This window comes from Scyliorhinus canicula, chromosome 6, assembly GCF_902713615.1.
Source record: "Scyliorhinus canicula chromosome 6, sScyCan1.1, whole genome shotgun sequence".
NCBI classification, from domain to species: domain Eukaryota; kingdom Metazoa; phylum Chordata; class Chondrichthyes; order Carcharhiniformes; family Scyliorhinidae; genus Scyliorhinus; species Scyliorhinus canicula.
The window spans coordinates 204331891-204350139 of record NC_052151.1 but is presented as its reverse complement, the minus strand read 5'-3'; the positions used below and the strand labels follow the sequence as shown (position 1 = coordinate 204350139).

The 18249-nt window shown below is 47.2% G+C and overlaps 17 non-coding genes across 17 annotated transcripts; all 17 read left to right on the top strand.

The window, feature by feature from the left end:
- Window positions 1-1192: 1192 nt before the first annotated feature.
- On the top strand, window positions 1193-1266 carry trnai-aau. Its single transcript has one exon. It is a non-coding gene; the product is annotated as a tRNA-Ile (tRNA).
- Window positions 1267-2777: 1511 nt separating this feature from the next.
- Window positions 2778-2851, top strand: trnai-aau. Its single transcript has one exon. It is a non-coding gene; the product is annotated as a tRNA-Ile (tRNA).
- Window positions 2852-3270: 419 nt separating this feature from the next.
- trnai-aau lies at window positions 3271-3344 on the top strand. The gene has a single exon. It is a non-coding gene; the product is annotated as a tRNA-Ile (tRNA).
- Window positions 3345-4851: 1507 nt separating this feature from the next.
- trnai-aau lies at window positions 4852-4925 on the top strand. Its single transcript has one exon. It is a non-coding gene; the product is annotated as a tRNA-Ile (tRNA).
- Window positions 4926-5344: 419 nt separating this feature from the next.
- trnai-aau lies at window positions 5345-5418 on the top strand. The gene has a single exon. It is a non-coding gene; the product is annotated as a tRNA-Ile (tRNA).
- A 1511-nt stretch (window positions 5419-6929) lies between these two features.
- trnai-aau lies at window positions 6930-7003 on the top strand. The gene has a single exon. It is a non-coding gene; the product is annotated as a tRNA-Ile (tRNA).
- A 419-nt stretch (window positions 7004-7422) lies between these two features.
- trnai-aau lies at window positions 7423-7496 on the top strand. The gene has a single exon. It is a non-coding gene; the product is annotated as a tRNA-Ile (tRNA).
- Window positions 7497-9006: 1510 nt separating this feature from the next.
- trnai-aau lies at window positions 9007-9080 on the top strand. The gene has a single exon. It is a non-coding gene; the product is annotated as a tRNA-Ile (tRNA).
- A 419-nt stretch (window positions 9081-9499) lies between these two features.
- trnai-aau lies at window positions 9500-9573 on the top strand. The gene has a single exon. It is a non-coding gene; the product is annotated as a tRNA-Ile (tRNA).
- A 1511-nt stretch (window positions 9574-11084) lies between these two features.
- trnai-aau lies at window positions 11085-11158 on the top strand. Its single transcript has one exon. It is a non-coding gene; the product is annotated as a tRNA-Ile (tRNA).
- A 413-nt stretch (window positions 11159-11571) lies between these two features.
- On the top strand, window positions 11572-11645 carry trnai-aau. The gene has a single exon. It is a non-coding gene; the product is annotated as a tRNA-Ile (tRNA).
- A 1513-nt stretch (window positions 11646-13158) lies between these two features.
- On the top strand, window positions 13159-13232 carry trnai-aau. Its single transcript has one exon. It is a non-coding gene; the product is annotated as a tRNA-Ile (tRNA).
- Window positions 13233-13645: 413 nt separating this feature from the next.
- Window positions 13646-13719, top strand: trnai-aau. Its single transcript has one exon. It is a non-coding gene; the product is annotated as a tRNA-Ile (tRNA).
- Window positions 13720-15231: 1512 nt separating this feature from the next.
- trnai-aau lies at window positions 15232-15305 on the top strand. The gene has a single exon. It is a non-coding gene; the product is annotated as a tRNA-Ile (tRNA).
- Window positions 15306-15724: 419 nt separating this feature from the next.
- trnai-aau lies at window positions 15725-15798 on the top strand. The gene has a single exon. It is a non-coding gene; the product is annotated as a tRNA-Ile (tRNA).
- A 1512-nt stretch (window positions 15799-17310) lies between these two features.
- Window positions 17311-17384, top strand: trnai-aau. The gene has a single exon. It is a non-coding gene; the product is annotated as a tRNA-Ile (tRNA).
- A 419-nt stretch (window positions 17385-17803) lies between these two features.
- trnai-aau lies at window positions 17804-17877 on the top strand. The gene has a single exon. It is a non-coding gene; the product is annotated as a tRNA-Ile (tRNA).
- Window positions 17878-18249: the final 372 nt, after the last annotated feature.

The window sequence follows — 18249 nt, the reverse complement described above, 5'->3', positions numbered from 1 at the left end:
TAAACAGTGTGCCTGAACACGAGGAGCGTCAGCACCACAGAGGCAGCTGGCAACAATCAAACAGTGTGAATCTTGTCGCAACCAAAGGGAAAGTGTGTGGATCAAGGGAGGGCATCTGAACAGAGGTATGCGGTCTGGAATCTATCGGCTCCTGATGTGGCCCAGAGTGAATGTGCTGAGCAATCATTACCAGCACAACTGGCTTGCTGAGTGGCATGCTCAGAGAAGGCAGGACACACAAGGGTGGGGAAGGCTTAGGGGATATGTGGGACCCAGGGTGGAAGGCCTAACTGATTGCTGGTCTGCCTATTTCGCCAATTCCTTCCAGATCCAAAAATGCCTGCTGGTGTTGATCCCGTGCTGAGTGCCCTTGTGTTGCTGGCGGCAGCTGAGGTGGGCAGATGATTAAGAAAGCAACAGCGATGATGCAGGCTGGAAGTAGCACCCCATGTGAAGGGAACCGCTGCAAACCTGAAGACCTCGCTGCACATCAGACAGAGGAAACCCAGAAGGAGACTCCAGCGGCAGCCTAAAGTGTAGAGGTCTTTCCAGGGCTCGAGTGGTGTCTGGGTGGATGTTTATATTACCGTTGCCGGGATGCCCCAAATAGGCATGCCCAGACTGCTATTTTGGTGTCCTGTAGTACACATCCGAGTGGGTCTCATATTCGTGGTGGTCTGATGTGCCCCGCACACCCGGAAACAGCAGCAGACGACATGGTGGAAAAGGAAGGACATGCAGCTTATTTTGTGGAGGAGCACGAGAGCCAGGGGGTAACCAAAAATCCCCACAAAGAAATGATCTCTGCGCCTCACGTGTTTCGGCAACCTGCCCAGTGTTGCTGGTGCGGCATGTGGGCTCAACTGCTGCTTCGCTGCGTCCCGTTGACTGCCTGAAGCCCTTTGGAAAATATCTGCCTGCTTGTTGGGAAAAACTGTCGTCCTTTTATATTTCTGTGCCACAAATGTGTCGCGAACATGTGCTCCAAAGTTTCGTCGTCGACAGCGAATGCACACTACTCACAATTCACGTCGCTCTGAACAAGGTCTTGAATCCGCGGTACTGCAATCTTTCAGGCAAATCTGCTCCAGGCAACGTTGCAATTAGCAACGCCACATGTCAGACGAGTCCACCGTTCACAACTGGAATCAATTTCATAATGGCATGGTCACGCGAGTTGGTTATGCGCAGCGGCCGGTTAGCTCAGATGGTTAGAGCGTGGTGCTAATAACGCCAAGGTCGCGGGTTCAATCCCCGTACTGGCCAACGCAACATTCCATGCGGAAAAACTGTTTTCACAAGTTAATATCCAACTTGACCAGTGTTGCTGGTGGGCGACATTGACTCAGCTGCGGTAGCGCAGAGTCCCTTTTAACTGCTCGGCGCCTCTTGGACAATATCTGCTACTTGTTCTGAAAAACTGTCCTTCTGTTACATTTCTGTGCCACCAATGTGTTCTAACGTCTCCTACTCAACAGCGAACGCCTGCAGATGACAATTCACGTCGCTCTGAACTGTGTTTTATGTCTACTTCATTGCAATGTTTCAGGCTCATCTCCTCAAGGCAGTCTTGCAAATAGCCACCGCACCATGTCACGCCATCATACCTTGAAATTGCGGCATTGAAGAGATGAGCAGCGCTCTGCACGAATCACTGATCCTCTTGCCATTAATTTAGTTCAAATGCTGCCACTTTCAACTTTCCCATTGTTTAACATGCAATCAGTTGCAGGATACGCCAAAGACATTTGATGCTTCGAAATGCCTTTTTCAAAAAGCTGTGCTACCCACTCCGAATGAGATGCTGATTACACTGGAAGACGTCTGGAACGATCAAAATGCATGAAGGCCAGAAGTGTACTTGTTTGCTGATCAACTGAGAAGCGACGTATTATCTCCCGGTATATGACCTTAACTTTTAATTGCCCGAACCATTTCCCCCAATTTAAAATTCAGCAGGCTCTTGATCCTTTCGTGCTGAGGCAGCAGCCATCTATTCGATCTAATGTGAGCGCCTGTCCTGCAATTACGAAGAATGTGTATGATGCGGAGATGCTGGCGCAGGACACAGAAAGAGATGTGACAGCACCAACCTAAAGTGCAACATGTTTATTTGAAATCACAAGCTTTGGCAGCGTCGTCCCTTCATCAGGTGAAGTGATGCGGGATTTCAAATCAGCCTGTTGGACTTTAATAACGTCTTGTGAGACTTCTCTGAATCATCCGCACGCACTTTATGTGCATGCTCCTGGGCACGGTAACATGTAGACTGAATTTTGAATACACAGGGTCAGCTGCTTTACGCTTTCAATGAATAAACCTGTCCATAGGCATTTGGGTACAAGTCTGTTGTACTGGAAATGTGAGCCGTAGCACATCCCGTGCTGGAATAATAATAATATTATTTACTGTCAGATGTGGGCTTACATTAACACTGCCAATAGTTTACTGGAAATTGAGATCAGAAAGATGAATACATGAGATATGTGATGAGGAGAATGTTGGTAGATTGTGCTATGCTCCAGGAAGAATATGTTCAACAATGCCTCAGCCAGCTTAGGTGCTGGTGAGCAGTTTGTCAGTTGGAAACATGAAGAAAGTTGTAGCGGAAAGAAAGTCCTAATGACTTGCGGGCAAACTGAATGGTGGAATTGACATGAGGCAAATTCTGGCGATCGATCTTGTTCGCGATCAGTCAGCAAAAATAATCAATTCTCCATGCACGACTGGAATGAATTTGGAATCGGAACGGTCACACTCGGGGGGATCATGCGCATGGCCGGTTAGCTCAGATGGTGAGAGCGTGGTGCTAATAACGCCAAGGTCGCGGGTTCGATCCCCGTACTGGCCAACCAAAAATCCCCACAATGAAATGATCTCTGCGCCTCACGTGTTTCGGCAAACTGCCCAGTGTTGCTGGTGCGGCATATGCGGCAGTCAACTGCTGCTTCGCTGCGTCCCGTTGACTGCTTGAAGCCCTTTGGAAAATATCTGCCTGCTTGTTGGGAAAAACTGTCGTCCTTTTATATTTCTGTGCCACAAATGTGTCGCGAACATGTGCTCCAAAGTTTCGTCGTCGACAGCGAATGCACACTACTCACAATTCACGTCGCTCTGAACAAGGTCTTGAATCCGGGGTACTGCAATCTTTCAGGCAAATCTGCTCCAGGCAACGTTGCAATTAGCAACGCCACATGTCAGACGAGTCCACCGTTCACAACTGGAATCAATTTCATAATGGCATGGTCACCCGAGTTGGTTATGCGCAGCGGCCGGTTAGCTCAGATGGTTAGAGCGTGGTGCTAATAACGCCAAGGTCGCGGGTTCAATCCCCGTACTGGCCAACGCAACATTCCATGCGGAAAAACTCTTTTCACAAGTTAATATCCAACTTGACCAATGTTGCTGGTGGGGGACATTGACTCAGCTGCGGTAGCGCAGAGTCCCTTTTAAATGCTCAGCGCCTCTTGGACAATATCTGCGACTTGTTCTGAAAAACTCCTTCTGTTACATTTCTGTGCCACCAATGTGTTCCAACGTCTCCAACTCAACAGTGAACGCCTGCAGATGACAATTCACGTCGCTCTGAACTGTGTTTTACGTCTACTTCATTGCAATGTTTCAGGCTCATTTCCTCAAGGCAGTCTTGCAAATAGCCACCGCACCATGTCACGCCAGCATACCTTGAAATTGCGGCATTGATGAGATGAGCAGCGCTCTGCACGAATCACTGATCCTCTTGCCATTGATTTAGCTCAAATGCTGCCACTTTCAACTTTCCCATTGTTTAACATGTAATCAGTTGCAGGATACGCCAAAGACATTTGATGCTTCGAAATGCCTTTTTCAAAAAGCTGTGCTACCCACTCCGAATGAGATGCTGATTACACTGGAAGACGTCTGGAACGATCAAAATGCATGAAGGCCAGAAGTGTACTTGTTTGCTGATCAACTGAGAAGCGACGTATTATCTCCCGGTATATGACCTTAAGTTTTAACTGCCCGAACCATTCCCCCAATTTAAAATTCAGCAGGCTCTTGATCCTTTCGTGCTGAGGCAGCAGCCATCTATTCGACCTAATGTGAGCGCCTGTCCTGCAATTACGAAGAATGTGTATGATGCGGAGATGCTGGCGCTGGACACAGAAAGAGATGTGTCAGCACCAACCTAAAGTGCAACATGTTTATTGAAATCACAAGCATTGGCAGCGTCGTCCTTCATCAGGTGAAGTGATGCGGGATTTCAAATCAGCCTGTTGGACTTTAATAACGTCTTGTGAGACTTCTCTGAATCATCCGCACGCACTTTATGTGCATGCTCCTGGGCACGGTAACATGTAGACTGAATTTTGAATACACAGGGTCAGCTGCTTTAACGCTTTCAATGAAGAAACCTGTCCATAGGCATTTGGGTACAAGTCTGTTGTACTGGAAATGTGAGCCGTAGCACATCCCGTGCTGGAATAATAATAATATTATTTACTGTCAGATGTGGGCTTACATTAACACTGCCAATAGTTTACTGGAAATTGAGATCAGAAAGATGAATACATGAGATATGTGATGAGGAGAATGTTGGTAGATTGGGCTATGCTCTAGGAAGAATATGTTCAACAATGCCTCAGCCAGCCTAGGTGCTGGTGAGCAGTTTGTCAGTTGGAAACATGAAGAAAGTTGTAGCGGAAAGAAAGTCCTAATGACTTGCGGGCAAACTGAAAGGTGGAATTGACATGAGGCAAATTCTGGCGATCGATCTTGTTCGCGATCAGTCAGCAAAAATAATCAATTCTCCGTGCACGACTGGAATGAATTTGGAATCGGAACGGTCACACTCGGGGGGATCATGCGCATGGCCGGTTAGCTCAGATGGTGAGAGCGTGGTGCTAATAACGCCAAGGTCGCGGGTTCGATCCCCGTACTGGCCAACCAAAAATCCCCACAATGAAATGATCTCTGCGCCTCACGTGTTTCGGCAAACTGCCCAGTGTTGCTGGTGCGGCATATGCGGCAGTCAACTGCTGCTTCGCTGCGTCCCGTTGACTGCTTGAAGCCCTTTGGAAAATATCTGCCTGCTTGTTGGGAAAAACTGTCGTCCTTTTATATTTCTGTGCCACAAATGTGTCGCGAACATGTGCTCCAAAGTTTCGTCGTCGACAGCGAATGCACACTACTCACAATTCACGTCGCTCTGAACAAGGTCTTGAATCCGGGGTACTGCAATCTTTCAGGCAAATCTGCTCCAGGCAACGTTGCAATTAGCAACGCCACATGTCAGACGAGTCCACCGTTCACAACTGGAATCAATTTCATAATGGCATGGTCACGCGAGTTGGTTATGCGCAGCGGCCGGTTAGCTCAGATGGTTAGAGCGTGGTGCTAATAACGCCAAGGTCGCGGGTTCAATCCCCGTACTGGCCAACGCAACAGTCCATGCGGAAAAACTCTTTTCACAAGTTAATATCCAACTTGACCAGTGTTGCTGGTGGGGGACATTGACTCAGCTGCGGTAGCGCAGAGTCCCTTTTAACTGCTCGGCGCCTCTTGGACAATATCTGCTACTTGTTCTGAAAAACTGTCCTTCTGTTACATTTCTGTGCCACCAATGTGTTCTAACGTCTCCTACTCAACAGCGAACGCCTGCAGATGACAATTCACGTCGCTCTGAACTGTGTTTTATGTCTACTTCATTGCAATGTTTCAGGCTCATCTCCTCAAGGCAGTCTTGCAAATAGCCACCGCACCATGTCACGCCAGCATACCTTGAAATTGCGGCATTGATGAGATGAGCAGCGCTCTGCACGAATCACTGATCCTCTTGCCATTGATTTAGCTCAAATGCTGCCACTTTCAACTTTCCCATTGTTTAACATGTAATCAGTTGCAGGATACGCCAAAGACATTTGATGCTTCGAAATGCCTTTTTCAAAAAGCTGTGCTACCCACTCCGAATGAGATGCTGATTACACTGGAAGACGTCTGGAACGATCAAAATGCATGAAGGCCAGAAGTGTACTTGTTTGCTGATCAACTGAGAAGCGACGTATTATCTCCCGGTATATGACCTTAACTTTTAACTGCCCGAACCATTTCCCCCAATTTAAAATTCAGCAGGCTCTTGATCCTTTCGTGCTGAGGCAGCAGCCATCTATTCGACCTAATGTGAGCGCCTGTCCTGCAATTACGAAGAATGTGTATGATGCGGAGATGCTGGCGCTGGACACAGAAAGAGATGTGTCAGCACCAACCTAAAGTGCAACATGTTTAATTGAAATCACAAGCATTGGCAGCGTCGTCCTTCATCAGGTGAAGAGATGCGGGATTTCAAATCAGCCTGTTGGACTTTAATAACGTCTTGTGAGACTTCTCTGAATCATCCGCACGCACTTTATGTGCATGCTCCTGGGCACGGTAACATGTAGACTGAATTTTGAATACACAGGGTCAGCTGCTTTAACGCTTTCAATGAAGAAACCTGTCCATAGGCATTTGGGTACAAGTCTGTTGTACTGGAAATGTGAGCCATAGCACATCCCGTGCTGGAATAATAATAATATTATTTACTGTCAGATGTGGGCTTACATTAACACTGCCAATAGTTTACTGGAAATTGAGATCAGAAAGATGAATACATGAGATATGTGATGAGGAGAATGTTGGTAGATTGGGCTATGCTCTAGGAAGAATATGTTCAACAATGCCTCAGCCAGCCTAGGTGCTGGTGAGCAGTTTGTCAGTTGGAAACATGAAGAAAGTTCTAGCGGAAAGAAAGTCCTAATGACTTGCGGGCAAACTGAAAGGTGGAATTGACATGAGGCAAATTCTGGCGATCGATCTTGTTCGCGATCAGTCAGCAAAAATAATCAATTCTCCATGCACGACTGGAATGAATTTGGAATCGGAACGGTCACACTCGGGGGGATCATGCGCATGGCCGGGTAGCTCAGATGGTGAGAGCGTGGTGCTAATAACGCCAAGGTCGCGGGTTCGATCCCCGTACTGGCCAACCAAAAATCCCCACAATGAAATGATCTCTGCGCCTCACGTGTTTCGGCAAACTGCCCAGTGTTGCTGGTGCGGCATATGCGGCAGTCAGCTGCTGCTTCGCTGCGTCCCGTTGACTGCTTGAAGCCCTTTGGAAAATATCTGCCTGCTTGTTGGGAAAAACTGTCGTCCTTTTATATTTCTGTGCCACAAATGTGTCGCGAACATGTGCTCCAAAGTTTCGTCGTCGACAGCGAATGCACACTACTCACAATTCACGTCGCTCTGAACAAGGTCTTGAATCCGGGGTACTGCAATCTTTCAGGCAAATCTGCTCCAGGCAACGTTGCAATTAGCAACGCCACATGTCAGACGAGTCCACCGTTCACAACTGGAATCAATTTCATAATGGCATGGTCACCCGAGTTGGTTATGGGCAGCGGCCGGTTAGCTCAGATGGTTAGAGCGTGGTGCTAATAACGCCAAGGTCGCGGGTTCAATCCCCGTACTGGCCAACGCAACATTCCATGCGGAAAAACTCTTTTCACAAGTTAATATCCAACTTGACCAGTGTTGCTGGTGGGGGACATTGACTCAGCTGCGGTAGCGCAGAGTCCCTTTTAAATGCTCGGCGCCTCTTGGACAATATCTGCTACTTGTTCTGAAAAACTCCTTCTGTTACATTTCTGTGCCACCAATGTGTTCCAACGTCTCCAACTCAACAGTGAACGCCTGCAGATGACAATTCACGTCGCTCTGAACTGTGTTTTACGTCTACTTCATTGTAATGTTTCAGGCTCATCTCCTCAAGGCAGTCTTGCAAATAGCCACCGCACCATGTCACGCCAGCATACCTTGAAATTGCGGCATTGAAGAGATGAGCAGCGCTCTGCACGAATCACTGATCCTCTTGCCATTGATTTAGCTCAAATGCTGCCACTTTCAACTTTCCCATTGTTTAACATGCAATCAGTTGCAGGATACGCCAAAGACATTTGATGCTTCGAAATGCCTTTTTCAAAAAGCTGTGCTACCCACTCCGAATGAGGTGCTGATTACACTGGAAGACGTCTAGAACGATCAAAATGCCTGAAGGCCAGAAGTGTACTTGTTTGCTGATCTACTGAGATGCGACGTATTATCTCCCGGTTTATGACCTTAACTTTTAACTGCCCGAACCATTTCCTCCAATTTAAAATTCAGCAGGCTCTTGATACTTTCGTGCTGAGGCAGCAGCCATCTATTCGACCTAATGTGAGCGCCTGTCCTGCAATTACGAAGAATGTGTATGATGCGGAGATGCTGGCGCTGGACACAGAAAGAGATGTGACAGCACCAACCTAAAGTGCAACATGTTTATTTGAAATCACAAGCTTTGGCAGCGTCGTCCCTTCATCAGGTGAAGTGATGCGGGATTTCAAATCAGCCTGTTCGACTTTAATAACGTCTTGTGAGACTTCTCTGAATCATCCGCACGCACTTTATGTGCATGCTCCTGGGCACGGTAACATGTAGACTGAATTTTGAATTCACAGGGTCAGCTGCTTTTACGCTTTCAATGAAGAAACCTGTCCATAGGCATTTGGGTACAAGTCTGTTGTACTGGAAATGTGAGCCGTAGCTCATCCCGTGCTGGAATTATAATAATATTATTTACTGTCAGATGTGGGCTTACATTAACACTGCCAATAGTTTACTGGAAATTGAGATCAGAAAGATGAATACATGAGATATGTGATGAGGAGAATGTTGGTAGATTGGGCTATGCTCTAGGAAGAATATGTTCAACAATGCCTCAGCCAGCCTAGGTGCTGGTGAGCAGTTTGTCAGTTGGAAACATGAAGAAAGTTCTAGCGGAAAGAAAGTCCTAATGACTTGCGGGCAAACTGAAAGGTGGAATTGACAAAAGGCAAATTCTGGCGATCGAGCTTGTTCGCGATCAGTCAGCAAAAATAATCAATTCTCCATGCACGACTGGAATGAATTTGGAATCGGAACGGTCACACTCGGGGGGATCATGCGCATGGCCGGTTAGCTCAGATGGTTAGAGCGTGGTGCTAATAACGCCAAGGTCGCGGGTTCAATCCCCGTACTGGCCAACCAAAAATCCCCACAATGAAATGATCTCTGCGCCTCACGTGTTTCGGCAAACTGCCCAGTGTTGCTGGTGCGGCATATGCGGCAGTCAGCTGCTGCTTCGCTGCGTCCCGTTGACTGCTTGAAGCCCTTTGGAAAATATCTGCCTGCTTGTTGGGAAAAACTGTCGTCCTTTTATATTTCTGTGCCACAAATGTGTCGCGAACATGTGCTCCAAAGTTTCGTCGTCGACAGCGAATGCACACTACTCACAATTCACGTCGCTCTGAACAAGGTCTTGAATCCGGGGTACTGCAATCTTTCAGGCAAATCTGCTCCAGGCAACGTTGCAATTAGCAACGCCACATGTCAGACGAGTCCACCGTTCACAACTGGAATCAATTTCATAATGGCATGGTCACCCGAGTTGGTTATGCGCAGCGGCCGGTTAGCTCAGATGGTTAGAGCGTGGTGCTAATAACGCCAAGGTCGCGGGTTCAATCCCCGTACTGGCCAACGCAACATTCCATGCGGAAAAACTCTTTTCACAAGTTAATATCCAACTTGACCAGTGTTGCTGGTGGGGGACATTGACTCAGCTGCGGTAGCGCAGAGTCCCTTTTAAATGCTCGGCGCCTCTTGGACAATATCTGCTACTTGTTCTGAAAAACTGTCCTTCTGTTACATTTCTGTGCCACCAATGTGTTCCAACGTCTCCAACTCAACAGTGAACGCCTGCAGATGACAATTCACGTCGCTCTGAACTGTGTTTTACGTCTACTTCATTGCAATGTTTCAGGCTCATCTCCTCAAGGCAGTCTTGCAAATAGCCACCGCACCATGTCACGCCAGCATACCTTGAAATTGCGGCATTGATGAGATGAGCAGCGCTCTGCACGAATCACTGATCCTCTTGCCATTGATTTAGCTCAAATGCTGCCACTTTCAACTTTCCCATTGTTTAACATGTAATCAGTTGCAGGATACGCCAAAGACATTTGATGCTTCGAAATGCCTTTTTCAAAAAGCTGTGCTACCCACTCCGAATGAGATGCTGATTACACTGGAAGACGTCTGGAACGATCAAAATGCATGAAGGCCAGAAGTGTACTTGTTTGCTGATCAACTGAGAAGCGACGTATTATCTCCCGGTATATGACCTTAACTTTTAACTGCCCGAACCATTTCCCCCAATTTAAAATTCAGCAGGCTCTTGATCCTTTCGTGCTGAGGCAGCAGCCATCTATTCGACCTAATGTGAGCGCCTGTCCTGCAATTACGAAGAATGTGTATGATGCGGAGATGCTGGCGCTGGACACAGAAAGAGATGTGTCAGCACCAACCTAAAGTGCAACATGTTTAATTGAAATCACAAGCATTGGCAGCGTCGTCCTTCATCAGGTGAAGCGATGCGGGATTTCAAATCAGCCTGTTGGACTTTAATAACGTCTTGTGAGACTTCTCTGAATCATCCGCACGCACTTTATGTGCATGCTCCTGGGCACGGTAACATGTAGACTGAATTTTGAATACACAGGGTCAGCTGCTTTAACGCTTTCAATGAAGAAACCTGTCCATAGGCATTTGGGTACAAGTCTGTTGTACTGGAAATGTGAGCCGTAGCACATCCCGTGCTGGAATAATAATAATATTATTTACTGTCAGATGTGGGCTTACATTAACACTGCCAATAGTTTACTGGAAATTGAGATCAGAAAGATGAATACATGAGATATGTGATGAGGAGAATGTTGGTAGATTGGGCTATGCTCTAGGAAGAATATGTTCAACAATGCCTCAGCCAGCCTAGGTGCTGGTGAGCAGTTTGTCAGTTGGAAACATGAAGAAAGTTCTAGCGGAAAGAAAGTCCTAATGACTTGCGGGCAAACTGAAAGGTGGAATTGACATGAGGCAAATTCTGGCGATCGATCTTGTTCGCGATCAGTCAGCAAAAATAATCAATTCTCCGTGCACGACTGGAATGAATTTGGAATCGGAACGGTCACACTCGGGGGGATCATGCGCATGGCCGGTTAGCTCAGATGGTGAGAGCGTGGTGCTAATAACGCCAAGGTCGCGGGTTCGATCCCCGTACTGGCCAACCAAAAATCCCCACAATGAAATGATCTCTGCGCCTCACGTGTTTCGGCAAACTGCCCAGTGGTGCGGCATATGCGGCAGTCAACTGCTGCTTCGCTGCGTCCCGTTGACTGCTTGAAGCCCTTTGGAAAATATCTGCCTGCTTGTTGGGAAAAACTGTCGTCCTTTTATATTTCTGTGCCACAAATGTGTCGCGAACATGTGCTCCAAAGTTTCGTCGTCGACAGCGAATGCACACTACTCACAATTCACGTCGCTCTGAACAAGGTCTTGAATCCGCGGTACTGCAATCTTTCAGGCAAATCTGCTCCAGGCAACGTTGCAATTAGCAACGCCACATGTCAGACGAGTCCACCGTTCACAACTGGAATCAATTTCATAATGGAATGTTGACGCGAGCTGGTTATGCGCAGCGGCCGGTTAGCTCAGATGGTTAGAGCGTGGTGCTAATAACGCCAAGGTCGCGGGTTCAATCCCCGTACAGGCCAACGCAACATTCCATGCGGAAAAACTCTTTTCACAAGTTAATATCCAACTTGACCAGTGTTGCTGGTGGGCGACATTGACTCAGCTGCGGTAGCGCAGAATCCCCTTTAACTGCTCGGCGCCTCTTGGACAATATCTGCTACTTGTTCTGAAAAACTGTCCTTCTGTTACATTTCTGTGCCACCAATGTGTTCTAACGTCTCCTACTCAACAGCGAACGCCTGCAGATGACAATTCACGTCGCTCTGAACTGTGTTTTATGTCTACTTCATTGCAATGTTTCAGGCTCATCTCCTCAAGGCAGTCTTGCAAATAGCCACCGCACCATGTCACGCCATCATACCTTGAAATTGCGGCATTGAAGAGATGAGCAGCGCTCTGCACGAATCACTGATCCTCTTGCCATTAATTTAGCTCAAATGCTGCCACTTTCAACTTTCCCATTGTTTAACATGCAATCAGTTGCAGGATACGCCAAAGACATTTGATGCTTCGAAATGCCTTTTTCAAAAAGCTGTGCTACCCACTCCGAATGAGATGCTGATTACACTGGAAGACGTCTGGAACGATCAAAATGCATGAAGGCCAGAAGTGTACTTGTTTGCTGATCAACTGAGAAGCGACGTATTATCTCCCGGTATATGACCTTAACTTTTAATTGCCCGAACCATTTCCCCCAATTTAAAATTCAGCAGGCTCTTGATCCTTTCGTGCTGAGGCAGCAGCCATCTATTCGATCTAATGTGAGCGCCTGTCCTGCAATTACGAAGAATGTGTATGATGCGGAGATGCTGGCGCATGGACACAGAAAGAGATGTGACAGCACCAACCTAAAGTGCAACATGTTTATTTGAAATCACAAGCTTTGGCAGCGTCGTCCCTTCATCAGGTGAAGTGATGCGGGATTTCAAATCAGCCTGTTGGACTTTAATAACGTCTTGTGAGACTTCTCTGAATCATCCGCACGCACTTTATGTGCATGCTCCTGGGCACGGTAACATGTAGACTGAATTTTGAATACACAGGGTCAGCTGCTTTTACGCTTTCAATGAATAAACCTGTCCATAGGCATTTGGGTACAAGTCTGTTGTACTGGAAATGTGAGCCGTAGCACATCCCGTGCTGGAATAATAATAATATTATTTACTGTCAGATGTGGGCTTACATTAACACTGCCAATAGTTTACTGGAAATTGAGATCAGAAAGATGAATACATGAGATATGTGATGAGGAGAATGTTGGTAGATTGGGCTATGCTCTAGGAAGAATATGTTCAACAATGCCTCAGCCAGCTTAGGTGCTGGTGAGCAGTTTGTCAGTTGGAAACATGAAGAAAGTTGTAGCGGAAAGAAAGTCCTAATGACTTGCGGGCAAACTGAAAGGTGGAATTGACATGAGGCAAATTCTGGCGATCGATCTTGTTCGCGATCAGTCAGCAAAAATAATCAATTCTCCATGCACGACTGGAATGAATTTGGAATCGGAACGGTCACACTCGGGGGGATCATGCGCATGGCCGGTTAGCTCAGATGGTGAGAGCGTGGTGCTAATAACGCCAAGGTCGCGGGTTCGATCCCCGTACTGGCCAACCAAAAATCCCCACAATGAAATGATCTCTGCGCCTCACGTGTTTCGGCAAACTGCCCAGTGGTGCGGCATATGCGGCAGTCAACTGCTGCTTCGCTGCGTCCCGTTGACTGCTTGAAGCCCTTTGGAAAATATCTGCCTGCTTGTTGGGAAAAACTGTCGTCCTTTTATATTTCTGTGCCACAAATGTGTCGCGAACATGTGCTCCAAAGTTTCGTCGTCGACAGCGAATGCACACTACTCACAATTCACGTCGCTCTGAACAAGGTCTTGAATCCGCGGTACTGCAATCTTTCAGGCAAATCTGCTCCAGGCAACGTTGCAATTAGCAACGCCACATGTCAGACGAGTCCACCGTTCACAACTGGAATCAATTTCATAATGGCATGGTCACGCGAGTTGGTTATGCGCAGCGGCCGGTTAGCTCAGATGGTTAGAGCGTGGTGCTAATAACGCCAAGGTCGCGGGTTCAATCCCCGTACTGGCCAACGCAACAGTCCATGCGGAAAAACTCTTTTCACAAGTTAATATCCAGCTTGACCAGTGTTGCTGGTGGGCGACATTGACTCAGCTGCGGTAGCGCAGAGTCCCTTTTAACTGCTCGGCGCCTCTTGGACAATATCTGCTACTTGTTCTGAAAAACTGTCCTTCTGTTACATTTCTGTGCCACCAATGTGTTCTAACGTCTCCTACTCAACAGCGAACGCCTGCAGATGACAATTCACGTCGCTCTGAACTGTGTTTTATGTCTACTTCATTGCAATGTTTCAGGCTCATCTCCTCAAGGCAGTCTTGCAAATAGCCACCGCACCATGTCACGCCAGCATACCTTGAAATTGCGGCATTGATGAGATGAGCAGCGCTCTGCACGAATCACTGATCCTCTTGCCATTGATTTAGCTCAAATGCTGCCACTTTCAACTTTCCCATTGTTTAACATGTAATCAGTTGCAGGATACGCCAAAGACATTTGATGCTTCGAAATGCCTTTTTCAAAAAGCTGTGCTACCCACTCCGAATGAGATGCTGATTACACTGGAAGACGTCTGGAACGATCAAAATGCATGAAGGCCAGAAGTGTACTTGTTTGCTGATCAACTGAGAAGCGACGTATTATCTCCCGGTATATGACCTTAAGTTTTAACTGCCCGAACCATTTCCCCCAATTTAAAATTCAGCAGGCTCTTGATCCTTTCGTGCTGAGGCAGCAGCCATCTATTCGACCTAATGTGAGCGCCTGTCCTGCAATTACGAAGAATGTGTATGATGCGGAGATGCTGGCGCTGGACACAGAAAGAGATGTGTCAGCACCAACCTAAAGTGCAACATGTTTAATTGAAATCACAAGCATTGGCAGCGTCGTCCTTTCATCAGGTGAAGAGATGCGGGATTTCAAATCAGCCTGTTGGACTTTAATAACGTCTTGTGAGACTTCTCTGAATCATCCGCACGCACTTTATGTGCATGCTCCTGGGCACGGTAACATGTAGACTGAATTTTGAATACACAGGGTCAGCTGCTTTAACGCTTTCAATGAAGAAACCTGTCCATAGGCATTTGGGTACAAGTCTGTTGTACTGGAAATGTGAGCCGTAGCACATCCCGTGCTGGAATAATAATAATATTATTTACTGTCAGATGTGGGCTTACATTAACACTGCCAATAGTTTACTGGAAATTGAGATCAGAAAGATGAATACATGAGATATGTGATGAGGAGAATGTTGGTAGATTGGGCTATGCTCTAGGAAGAATATGTTCAACAATGCCTCAGCCAGCCTAGGTGCTGGTGAGCAGTTTGTCAGTTGGAAACATGAAGAAAGTTCTAGCGGAAAGAAAGTCCTAATGACTTGCGGGCAAACTGAAAGGTGGAATTGACATGAGGCAAATTCTGGCGATCGATCTTGTTCGCGATCAGTCAGCAAAAATAATCAATTCTCCATGCACGACTGGAATGAATTTGGAATCGGAACGGTCACACTCGGGGGGATCATGCGCATGGCCGGTTAGCTCAGATGGTTAGAGCGTGGTGCTAATAACGCCAAGGTCGCGGGTTCGATCCCCGTACTGGCCAAACAAAAATCCCCACAATGAAATTATCTCTGCGCCTCACGTGTTTCGGCAAACTGCCCAGTGTTGCTGGTGCGGCATATGCGGCAGTCAACTGCTGCTTCGCTGCGTCCCGTTGACTGCTTGAAGCCCTTTGGAAAATATCTGCCTGCTTGTTGGGAAAAACTGTCGTCCTTTTATATTTCTGTGCCACAAATGTGTCGCGAACATGTGCTCCAAAGTTTCGTCGTCGACAGCGAATGCACACTACTCACAATTCACGTCGCTCTGAACAAGGTCTTGAATCCGGGGTACTGCAATCTTTCAGGCAAATCTGCTCCAGGCAACGTTGCAATTAGCAACGCCACATGTCAGACGAGTCCACCGTTCACAACTGGAATCAATTTCATAATGGCATGGTCACGCGAGTTGGTTATGCGCAGCGGCCGGTTAGCTCAGATGGTTAGAGCGTGGTGCTAATAACGCCAAGGTCGCGGGTTCAATCCCCGTACTGGCCAACGCAACATTCCATGCGGAAAAACTCTTTTCACAAGTTAATATCCAACTTGACCAGTGTTGCTGGTGGGGGACATTGACTCAGCTGCGGTAGCGCAGAGTCCCTTTTAACTGCTCGGCGCCTCTTGGACAATATCTGCTACTTGTTCTGAAAAACTGTCCTTCTGTTACATTTCTGTGCCACCAATGTGTTCTAACGTCTCCTACTCAACAGCGAACGCCTGCAGATGACAATTCACGTCGCTCTGAACTGTGTTTTATGTCTACTTCATTGCAATGTTTCAGGCTCATCTCCTCAAGGCAGTCTTGCAAATAGCCACCGCACCATGTCACGCCAGCATACCTTGAAATTGCGGCATTGATGAGATGAGCAGCGCTCTGCACGAATCACTGATCCTCTTGCCATTGATTTAGCTCAAATGCTGCCACTTTCAACTTTCCCATTGTTTAACATGTAATCAGTTGCAGGATACGCCAAAGACATTTGATGCTTCGAAATGCCTTTTTCAAAAAGCTGTGCTACCCACTCCGAATGAGATGCTGATTACACTGGAAGACGTCTGGAACGATCAAAATGCATGAAGGCCAGAAGTGTACTTGTTTGCTGATCAACTGAGAAGCGACGTATTATCTCCCGGTATATGACCTTAAGTTTTAACTGCCCGAACCATTTCCCCCAATTTAAAATTCAGCAGGCTCTTGATCCTTTCGTGCTGAGGCAGCAGCCATCTATTCGACCTAATGTGAGCGCCTGTCCTGCAATTACGAAGAATGTGTATGATGCGGAGATGCTGGCGCTGGACACAGAAAGAGATGTGTCAGCACCAACCTAAAGTGCAACATGTTTAATTGAAATCACAAGCATTGGCAGCGTCGTCCTTTCATCAGGTGAAGCGATGCGGGATTTCAAATCAGCCAGTTGGACTTTAATAACGTCTTGTGAGACTTCTCTGAATCATCCGCACGCACTTTATGTGCATGCTCCTGGGCACGGTAACATGTAGACTGAATTTTGAATACACAGGGTCAGCTGCTTTAACGCTTTCAATGAAGAAACCTGTCCATAGGCATTTGGGTACAAGTCTGTTGTACTGGAAATGTGAGCCGTAGCACATCCCGTGCTGGAATAATAATAATATTATTTACTGTCAGATGTGGGCTTACATTAACACTGCCAATAGTTTACTGGAAATTGAGATCAGAAAGATGAATACATGAGATATGTGATGAGGAGAATGTTGGTAGATTGGGCTATGCTCTAGGAAGAATATGTTCAACAATGCCTCAGCCAGCCTAGGTGCTGGTGAGCAGTTTGTCAGTTGGAAACATGAAGAAAGTTCTAGCGGAAAGAAAGTCCTAATGACTTGCGGGCAAACTGAAAGGTGGAATTGACATGAGGCAAATTCTGGCGATCGATCTTGTTCGCGATCAGTCAGCAAAAATAATCAATTCTCCGTGCACGACTGGAATGAATTTGGAATCGGAACGGTCACACTCGGGGGGATCATGCGCATGGCCGGTTAGCTCAGATGGTGAGAGCGTGGTGCTAATAACGCCAAGGTCGCGGGTTCGATCCCCGTACTGGCCAACCAAAAATCCCCACAATGAAATGATCTCTGCGCCTCACGTGTTTCGGCAAACTGCCCAGTGTTGCTGGTGCGGCATACGCGGCAGTCAGCTGCTGCTTCGCTGCGTCCCGTTGACTGCTTGAAGCCCTTTGGAAAATATCTGCCTGCTTGTTGGGAAAAACTGTCGTCCTTTTATATTTCTGTGCCACAAATGTGTCGCGAACATGTGCTCCAAAGTTTCGTCGTCGACAGCGAATGCACACTACTCACAATTCACGTCGCTCTGAACAAGGTCTTGAATCCGGGGTACTGCAATCTTTCAGGCAAATCTGCTCCAGGCAACGTTGCAATTAGCAACGCCACATGTCAGACGAGTCCACCGTTCACAACTGGAATCAATTTCATAATGGCATGGTCACGCGAGTTGGTTATGCGCAGCGGCCGGTTAGCTCAGATGGTTAGAGCGTGGTGCTAATAACGCCAAGGTCGCGGGTTCAATCCCCGTACTGGCCAACGCAACATTCCATGCGGAAAAACTGGTTTCACAAGTTAATATCCAACTTGACCAGTGTTGCTGGTGGGCGACATTGACTCAGCTGCGGTAGCGCAGAGTCCCTTTTAACTGCTCGGCGCCTCTTGGACAATATCTGCTACTTGTTCTGAAAAACTGTCCTTCTGTTACATTTCTGTGCCACCAATGTGTTCTAACATCTCCTACTCAACAGCGAACGCCTGCAGATGACAATTCACGTCGCTCTGAACTGTGTTTTATGTCTACTTCATTGCAATGTTTCAGGCTCATCTCCTCAAGGCAGTCTTGCAAATAGCCACCGCACCATGTCACGCCATCATACCTTGAAATTGCGGCATTGAAGAGATGAGCAG